Source organism: Solea solea, chromosome 2 (genome assembly GCF_958295425.1).
Source record: "Solea solea chromosome 2, fSolSol10.1, whole genome shotgun sequence".
In the NCBI taxonomy this organism is placed as follows: Eukaryota; Metazoa; Chordata; class Actinopteri; order Pleuronectiformes; family Soleidae; genus Solea; species Solea solea.
Window position 1 is genome coordinate 20,444,314 of NC_081135.1, and position 10,883 is coordinate 20,455,196.

The window sequence follows — 10,883 nt, forward strand, 5'->3', positions numbered from 1 at the left end:
TGTATGTTTTATATGTCTGAAGCAGCAAGTCTGGTTTTCTGTTTTCCATCCATTCATCTTCTACCACTTTATCCTCCACATGAGGGTCATGGGGGGTCTCAGCTGACACAGGGTGAAAGGCGTGGACAGACACCCTGGACATATTGCCAGTCCATCACAGGGCCACACAGAGACAAACAACCATTAACTCTCACACTTGCGGTCAACTTAGAGTGTCCAATTGACCTAATCCCCATATTGCATGTTTTTTGACTCTGGGAGGACCCAGAGAAAACCCACGCACCCACAGAGAGAACATGCAAACTCCACGCAGAAAGGCCCTTGTTCCAACCGGGTCGCAAACCCGGGTCCCAGGAGTGCTAACCACTACACCAACCATGTGTCTCGTTGTCTGTTTTATTAAGTTTTACTTCCTGTCCTCTCTTCCCTTTTTACTGCCCCTCCCTGATGTGATTCACCTCTTATTAGTTTCACCTGTGTTTGATTGTTATGTCATTTTGTTCAGTTGTTTCCATGTTTCTGATGGATTATTTATTTGTTTTGTTTTGTTTGAGTAAGTGTTTTTTATTTATTTATTTGTTGTAACCTGCATTTGGATCCCCCATTTTGCACACAGTGACAGTAATGTTCCTTCTTTAAGTACTACACATCATATTAATGTAAAGGCTGCAGATCAATTAAACTAATATGTTGCTCTTCTAAAATAAACACTATACATGTTTTTCCACATACTCTAAATGACATAATTTCTGCTGTGAATATTTAAGATAGGGTAAGATTCTTTATTGTCATAGTATAAAACATGCAATAAAATGCAGGTGTGTTCAGGGTTCAGGCTTAATAAATAGTGATTAAAAACCGGAATGCATATAAGAACGTGCTCATACTCACAGCAAACAACACACCACAACATGTCGCACCACTCTCTACACTCTGCACACCACAACATGTCAACATTTAACCATAAAGAAAAGTCTGTTTCCCATAAATGTGGAAAGTGTGTATAATGACAAAGTGGCTATTGCAAATGAATGGTTCTGTATGAATGTTTCGTTGGGACTGAGGTAACATAAAAGCACATGGCAGACAGGGCTACATGAAGCGTTGTTGGCTCAGTCACACACACACACGCACAAAAAATCACCAAAACCAAATATAGGATCAGACCTGTTTCATCCTACATTTTCTTGTGATCTGTGTAGATGAATAATGAAAAAAATAAACTGAAAATTGTAACTTTTACATAAAGAATATGAATTTGATATCATAATTTGTGTGGGTAATATGCAGCAGAATAACATTCATAACTTCGAGTAACTATGACGAGTGTAAGTCAAATCAGTTTATCTTTAAATGCAAATCGCTACAATGATGCACCAGCCTTAAAAACCAACATATGGTAACCACTGTTTTCTGTTTCTTGTTTCCTTTTAACCATGACCATGATCTTTTTCAAACCCCACTAAAGTGGTTATGGTTGTACACAATGGGGAATATTATTATTTTATAAGTGAAAACATGACTCTTTTTTTTTAACCAAAACCTAACCAAGTTCCCTTATGTGTTCTAATCACAGCATTTGCTATCATAAAACTGATATATTTATCAGCAGTGATTTATTGCCGTTTTAAAAGACACAGAGAAAACGCCAGTTGTGACCTTAGAAAAGACGCAAAGTTCACTATTGACGACATGTTAAAAACATTTTAAACTCTGACTTTTGTCACCACTACTCATGCATGAATATCACTCACTTCCTGTAAATGTCATTAATGAAATAATCCGTAATAGCTGGTGAAAACACATGCTGTTCGCTCATTGTTTGTCTTAAACAGTATGCAAATATTTTCCATGACATTTGTAAGACATGAAGGTGTAAATCTATTTATTTTACTTTTTTTGGATTTGACTGTGCATAAGAGGCATGTGTTACTGTGTTTATAGTTATTTGATCTGCATGTGTGTGTGTGTGTGTGTGTGTGTGAGAGAGAGAGAGAGAGAGAGAGAGAGAGAGAGAGAGAGAGAGAGTGTCCGAAGGCATCTTTTTCAGTAACAGCTTGTGTTGCCTGTGGGACAACACACATACACACACAAACACACACACAGTCTAAATGCTGCAGGCTTATAGCTCATTAGTGATTCAACATATGGCTACACATACACACACACGCACACACACACACACACACACACACACACACACACACAGAACGCGAGCGTAGCAATTAATTGCTGATGTATTAAAATCATATGAACCCTGGTCCTGTTCATTGGACTTTTACAGTTGGGACTCTTGCGTCCTTCCATGATCACATTAGCAGACCATCGTTTGGTCTATGCATCAGTCAGGTGACGCAACTGTCACTGTGCCGTTGTAGAAGTCACTTTCTCATCCCATCTGAGAGGCTTCTTCAGTTACCCTGTCTGGTGAAAAACCCAAGTATAGACTTCTTTTTTTATTGAATCTATTTTTATTCACACCCCCCCAAATGAATCCCCCCTGTCCCTGCAACATCCCTTACGATGCTCCTTGTCTCTGTGAGAGTCTGGACTGAAAACCGCTGCAGTCACAGAGGTGTAAGAAATGTAATAAACTAATAAATGTTGATGTATTATTATAAGTCATGATGAGATTTTATTGATCTTGTGGGGAAGTCACAACTTACCAGTAGTATATAAGTAATCTAAATGACCCCTACCTTAATTATCTGTATATTCATTACACTTAAAGCATATAGTAATATAGCATTTGGATTTTCTACAACATTTATAAGCCGATTTCTCTTTTGGATATACAGTATGTAATCTGGGTGATGTTGTGGACACAGGTCACAGTTAAGCTATATTAGAGTTGCTGAGGTGTGAATTGGTTTGCTACCTCCTGTGAAAGGTGTCAGAGGCACATTTTTGTTCCTGGCCAAACATCCACATGTGAAGTGACTGCGCCCCGTTTTTTACAGCTGCATGTTCTTGTGTTTGCCTCCTCACGCTCCCTGTATTCACAAACAACAGTGGGTTCCCTTTTTGCTCAAAGCATGGTGAGAGAGGTGGTAAAAAATAGCTTTTAATTTACTTGAAACACACTTGTAATGACTACAATCACAACAGAGTGCGCACACACGCAAACAAACACACATGCACACTTATATACACACACACACACAGGCTTGTACAACTATTCTTCGGAGGACATTGCATTGACTTCCATTCATTTGGACAGCCTAAACAAAGCATTATCCCTAACCTTAACTATAGCCAGTTAATACCTTACACTAACCTTAACCACAGTTCAAATCTTAGCCATAAACTTAGCCAGTTCTGAGGTTCTGCCTCATTAAGACCAGGTTTTAGTCTCCATGAGGTCTACTGGTCCTGACAAGGTCAATGTTTATGCCAGAAAAGGCCTTAGAGAGTTAACAAATACAAGTACGCACACACACACTGGCCTGATGGAACCAATTAGCAGACGTTATCATGGCCTGGAGATGTCACAAGCTGTTCAGACACCCCAACCCTCCCCAGCTCCCCCTGAGGGGTCTGTGAGTCTGTGAGAGAGCAAGAGGGAGGAACGGCCAGAGATTGTGTGAGTGTGTGTGTGTCTGTGTGTGTGTCACTGCACATACATCAGTGCTAAAATATTTACAGTCCTCCCTGCTTTACAGTTTATTTTACTGACCTATATTCATGTGAGTGAGTGAGTGAGTATGTGTGTGTGTGTGTGTGAGAGAGAGAGAGAGAGAGATGTCATGGCTAACTAACTGTTAGTGACCTCAGCCACAGGAACATGTCTATATAAGGCAGTAAACGCAGAGCTTCACTGTGCCGCTAATGTTCAAAATCTGTTCTCTCTGATATGTGAAGTGCATCTGTTTACCGCCATTGCTAAGAAACGGCTCCAGCATCTGTTTTTGATGTACACATATGCAACTGAGAACAATAAAGCTGTAATGTGGCATGTGGGAACAACTTAGGACACCCCGGATTGCTATGACTCTCTCTTGGTTAAATCAATGGGACAAAAGAAGAATTGTGTTAGAAAATGCCTGACTCATTTTAAGTCAAAGGTACCAGGTTCTGTCCAAGAAAGACGTTAACTACAACTCTCAAAGTGCATTTTGGAGAGCTTAAATCTATGTTTCTCCTTGACATTAAACCAACAACTCTGCATTTGAAGTTTAAATCAGTTCAGCAAGTCACAAAGAGTTTTGAATCCATCACTGCTATGATTTGCACATCTAACTGATTTCATCTCTATGGTAATGGCAGCCAAGGCTCCTGGTATTCTGAGGCAACTGCCAAACTGACAGACAGACGCCAAGATATGTAAAGTAAAATTGCTGGCGAGCAATAAACCAATTTGTTACAAGAGACAGGGCTGTCCTCTTCAGAGTTTTTATAGCTGCTTTCAAACATCCACTGAAGTCCGTACATGTTACTGAAATTGCCCACATGTGAGAAGACAAACATCAGTAAAAGTCATGGCATTTTTCAGAGCTTCTCTCGTCAGCTTACTTGTCAAATCTCCGGATAATGTGCAAGTGAGCTCATGAAAGAACCCAGCTGGGAAAGGTTGATAATAATTAATAATATCACTTTCTTACCCAGGGTTAGGCTATGTCCAGTGTCCACACGACCACTATGCGAGTTTTCAAGCTCTGAAAATTAAGTAATCTGCATTTACTTCTTGATTGGCTTTAATTGGCCACAACTTGAATATCAGTGGTGAACAAAGGCCTCTGTTAACACGTACTTCCAGAGACTCATAACATAAATCCTACTTTTTAACTAAGTTTCTTGTGAGTAGCACTTCCTGAAACGAAGTGAATAATTATAGAGAGTCTGTTTCCTGTTTCACACTGGAACTGATAATTTTTTTTTTTTTTTTTACAGTTTTTAGATAATATGGAATAAGTTTACTGCTCATACAGAGCTAAAACACTCATCCGGATGCAGATTTTTATTTTTATTTTTTTTAAATCAGAAGACACTTTTTTCAAATGAAAACATAGTCATATGGATGTAGCCGAAGCTAACTGGCTTGTTGGTGGTCTTGAAATGATTGATTTTGAGGGACCTGTTGAGAGCTTGTGTCTGGGCCCACTTGAGATGCATGTTAATTCCATGTCTGACCTGTCCAAGACAAGAGTCAGAGTCAGTTGTTAAAAGAATCTGCTTGACCTTTTTGTCCTGCTAATGACTAAGTGGTCCACCAACTGCCTCTGCATGTCCTCATTATGTTACCAAACAGACAGTTTCCAGCCAATCAGAAACAAGTATTTTCTGTGACTGTGAGTGAGACAAAAGGCGGAAAACTTACATTCACTGAATCAAGATGCGTGTGTGTGTGTGTGTGTGCGTGTGTGCGTGCATACAGTGGAATAAACAGTAATTTCCTTCCATTTTCAGTAATGTCAGCAGCCACGCCTTCTTCATCCTCTTCTCCTCCTGACCCCACACAGACTGCCCCTCCTCACACACACAGTGGACACACACACACACACACACACAAAAGATCAAAGCCCTGAATCTGGATCTGATCTGACTGATCCGCGATCAACTGATGTGAACACAGCGGGGATCACCCGTCTAATAGCATACCACAGATAACACACACACAAACACACTCTCTAATCTGTGAATGTGTTTGTTTTCATGAGGAGCTCCATCAGCAAAGAAGACAGACACAAAGACTTAACATTCTGGAGGCTGCAGTTTGTTGAGTTGCTGAAGTTTATTAATTGTGATTAAGCTGCTGTTTGATGCTAGAAGGAGGACTGACAGCCTCACTCACCAAATTATTATTTTATGGTCATAATATTGTCCCATACAATCAATACGGATACAGGCAAATGATGTGTGATCAGACCCGAAATTGCAATTAGCCTCTTTCACACTAAAATTAGCAGATATACCCTAGATGAAGCTACTAAAAAGGGCCATTAACACCAGTCTCATTGCTATGGTTGGTCTGTTCTGTGGTGAGTCACCATGCATGAAATGTGGCTTCTCAAACACGCCGGAAACAAAACAAGTTGGAGGAAAAAGAAAACACCAACACAATGGAGCTCAGTGACAATGTGGCAGTTGTTACCACTTTGTATCTTTTACTTCAGTCCTGTGTCCAAAGTCAACGGTAAGTGAACAATTTTTTGGAGCAAATAAAATAAAGTAAGTATTAATGTTCCATATGTGGAATGTTTGTGGAACATGTGTGGCATGGCACGTCACTCTTTTCATTTAGGCACACATGTTGACTAATGAGATCGTCTCACGCTGTCCGAGTGTTTCATGTCTCGCAAACTCTTTTTTACAGTGAGCCACACGTCTCACAGCAGTGAGAAAATATACAGTGAAACTGATCCATATCTGTTGTACATGCTACAAACCCAACACTTCCTGCTTCTCTTTCAAACTAAAATCACCCTGGAAATTCAGTTCCCTGATTCCATTCTTTTTTCTTTTTTTTTCCCTTTTTTTTTTTCTCAACAAAGATTTATTGTAAAATATGCAGCACCAATGATGCACAGCTTCATGCTGAAGAGTCCTGGTATCTGCAGTACAGAGGAGTGTTGACATTATTTAAAATGATGCTTTATGATTTTCAAAGGCGAACTCTATGCTAAACATAGCAGAAGTTACACGCAACGCACCCTGTGTGAACTACAGAGCTGCGCATGAGCTGCTGGCGTCACACACTGCACACACATCCTGTGTGAAACCGGCTTTAGTGTACCACTGGAAATGACGCCAGTCCCATTAATGCACATTGGAGCCAAAGCTGATAATAAACCTGCCATTTGACCTGAATGGCAGTTAAACACAGTCCCACCGATTTTTCTAAAAAAAAGTTTTGACCAGTGGGAATGAGGTACAACTGAAAGAGAAAGAAGTTACAGATGACATGAGATATTACTGCAGCCTTACAGGCTCCCCCCTCCACCCCACTGAGAAGCTTATGTCATCATTTTTGGAAAGCTCTGTTTTCGGGATTCACTTTGGAGTCAGAGCTGAATAATGTAACTGCCTTTGTGTATACGTGGTCTCCAGCCTGTGAGGAAAGAAAGAGAAGGAAATGAAAAAGAACAGAGGAAGTGTCATAGCTGTTTGCTTCAGCAATTCCACTCATATTCACACAAACACACACATACAGTGAGCACATGACCCCTGACAACTCATCTGGTGCTTTCTATGTACTCTATGTGACAGAGAGTAAAAGTGATTTCTCCACAGGGTTGATCTGTTTTTACTGCGCTTATTAGCATCTTTTCTGAATGTGTTGCTTTCTATTATTCAGCACAAAGAATCAGAGCGAGCGAGAGAGCTCTTGTCTTTTGTCTTAAATGTAGCACTTTATCTACTTCCCATCTTCTGTCCACCCGTCCATTGACCTCTGAACTCTGACCTCCTAATTGCTGGCTGAGCGGAGGTTCACTGTGACCTCAGTAGAACATCACACAGCTGAAGGGATATGCTGAGTTAAATAACTAACGTTCTCACTGCAGTTATTGTTAACTCTGGCCATAACTGGACAAATCATATAATGGTAGTTCATAAAAGCCATGTAGCAATTGTAGCCATTCACACAATATTAGGAGGTGATTTATTTATTTTCTTTTTAAATTAAATCACATATCATGGTTGAGCTGTGCTTTGACTCAGTCCTTCTGAACTTCTCTATCTATTTCTTTCTCTATTCACTTGCACTGACATGCACAGTCTCCATGTTGGTGCACCAGATGTAGCCGTGCAATCAGGCTGCTTAAGCGCATATTTTGGTCTTCACAAGCTGAATTTATGTCCGTGTGTATTTGCAGAGAGAATGGAGGAAAGTGAGATTTGATCACAAGTGGTCACAGGGGAGGCATCCAGGGCACATATTGATGCCAGGTGTGAACAGACAAACCTAATGCTGTCCACTTGGGACTGGATTTCACAGGGTGGATTTTTACGACCAGGTCTGAATAGGGCCTTATACTCGTTAAAAAAAACAACAACAACTAATAACTCTATTTTCTTGCAATACAGAAGCTATCCCCACTCTGCTACAGGCCAACAAATCACCCATGTGTTTGCAAAGTGTTGTTGTCTTCATTTAGCAGAACAGAGTAATGTACACCATCAGGTTACATAGCGGTTTCTCTCTAGCAGAAATCTAGAGGAAGACTTGTTAGACTGTTGACACTTGCTCAGTCCTTCTGATACCAACACAATAGGTCAGCCATTCACAAACTTAAAATCCCCAGAGACCCACCCAAATCTGAAATCACGACTCTGATCAACACATGAGACAAGTATCGATAGTTCCCATACTATTGTTTTGGAATGGCATACAAACATTTAGAGCAGATTAATAATTATTCCACTTCATATTATTTCTGAACTTCCAAAAGTGCTGCCTGTACATTTTTGTCCGTATATGCTTCACGTGTAATTCTTGGTTAAGTATAATATAATTATGGCAGACTAGTGAATGAAGATACATTTATTATCGACTGAACTAAAAAATGCGCCAATGAAAATAATTGGTTGGTTGTCTTAAAAGACTCTTTGACACAATGGGGGAGATACCCAGACCTCAGGGACATGTGTCTCTGTCTGAACAGTGATTAGGAAAACACTGTGAGGTCCTGACACTGATGGTGATGCTGGTTGTTGACCTGATGAGACCTGATGAGAGATGAAGAGTGACAGATCAGATGAGACTGTGAAAGTGTGGTAGCGATGGGAAGGTTGGAGGGTGCACATGACAGCAGCGTGAGGAAGAGACAGCATATTTAAGACAAGCAACAAGATGATTGGCTAATAATTTGGGCACTGCTATTGGGGCAGATGAGACCAGCTGATGTACAGCTGACTGTGGCATCGATGTCCAGGGAAATGACAGCTCGGAAGGAACAGTGCCATTCATGAGAGGGGATGAAAACAGGATGTATAAGAATGACATAATGATTGAAGCATGCAGTTTTCAAACTATTACTTGAGACAGAAAGTTTTCTAATTTAGGGTAATGCAACAGCAACAGTCACAGTAGACAGAAGTTCATCAATCATATTGTTGTATAACAATAATAAATATGAACATGAATGGTGTGAAAAGTTTCCCTCATAACTTTTCTCATACTACCCTTCAGGCTCAGTGAAGCCACCTGTGTGTGGTTAGTGAGTCCGTAGTCGGCCTGATTAGATGGGTGTTGTGATTTTAATACAAGACAAGCATTTGAATCATATTTTTCCTCAACAGTTCATGTTTCATTGTATAATGTAACATTTATTTAGTGGTGCTTTTACATGTTGCTGTGAGTTCACTGAGTTCTGTCCATTTTAGTTTACCTACCTTTACGTCATGCAATGGTTTAGTCCAATTAGGGTGGGGCGAGGAGTGGAATAAGGAGCCACATGTGCATTGTGTGAGAGATGAGACAATTGCTGCTTGTAGTGAGGCTGCCTTAAGGTATTTTATAAGTGTGTTTGTACTTTTGTGCATTTCCCCAGGATTGTCTCGTTTTCTTCTGATTCAATTATTTTTAATTATTATTTTTTTTGTCCATAAAGCCACAGCCTTTTTTAGTGCACGAACCTCTGTTTTCTATGCCCTTCCTCAAGCAAACACGTTTTTTCACTCATCTCCAGTGCTACAAGCCACACTCAAAGAAATATGTAATTTATGTAGCCTTACTAACCCTAATGTCAGTCCATAAAGACATAGATGGCCATTGTTTGACACATATTATTATATACAGTGCTCTCCTAATCCCAGTTAGCCAAGCATCGAGTAGTTGCTTGCATGCAGAGTGAAACCATGTGGAGCGTGATATAAAAGACAAAATGATCTAGCAGGTGCTCAGGTATCAGACAATATCCGTCCCAGAGGAGAAAATGTGTCTCTGCTCTGTGCAACTTTTTTTCATGCAATGTATAAGGACACTTGGAGTGTGTGGGAGGGTGGGAACAGTAGCTGGTCAGATTCCAGCATAATAACTGCAGGGTCAGTGACAGGAAATACCAACAAACACTGTAGTGCAGAGTTCCTGTCCGACATTTACCCAAACAGTCTGCTCCACAACTGTCTTTCTGTCTGGAACTATTTTTACCAGCTAGTTTGGATAATCAGACTGATGTATTGAAAATTGACAAATTAGATATTTGATAGAAAGTGTTGTTTTTGCCAAAAACGTGAGTCTTTCTAGTTAAAGACAGTTTGTTTTGCTTCTTATAAAGTTGTTTTTCTTTTGTTTTTAAGAGTGCTGAACTTTTAACAGAAGTGTTCTGCCTCTTTTTCTTTCCCTCCTTCGTGACTCTTTGGTTTATTTACTGATAGCTGGTCTGGAAATAATCACAGAGCGGTTAGAGCTCTTTTGTGACTCTTTCAGGACAAATATTTCTTGCCTTGGACCTAAGCTAAACACAGTTAACACCAAATGTACATCACTTTCTTCATAGCTCACTCTACTTATCAAGTCTTTGTTTATTAAGTCCAGTGACACTCCTGACTCACATGAAGTAGTTCTGTAAATTTTAGCCTAGACGGTTACACAGTTTGAATTTTCAAATAAACACATCAGTGCCTGAAACAAGCCCCACAAGTCCAAAATTAAATACTAATTATAGATGTATTTATTGTTCCATAAAATCTGGGCACAAAACAATTCTGATTCGGGGTGAACTTGATTTCAGACACATAGTTAGATCTGACTTACAGTTTTGTGCATGACTGTGCATATTTGTACAGTATTTATTTATTGTTTCTGCCACACCCTCCTGTAACAGATATCTTGCTGATGTATGCAAAGTCACTGCCGGTCTGAACACAGCCATACTTAGACTTAATAATTTCACTGTGTGACAAGTGTGACTTCAGCTGAGCATGTATACAGACCATGACAC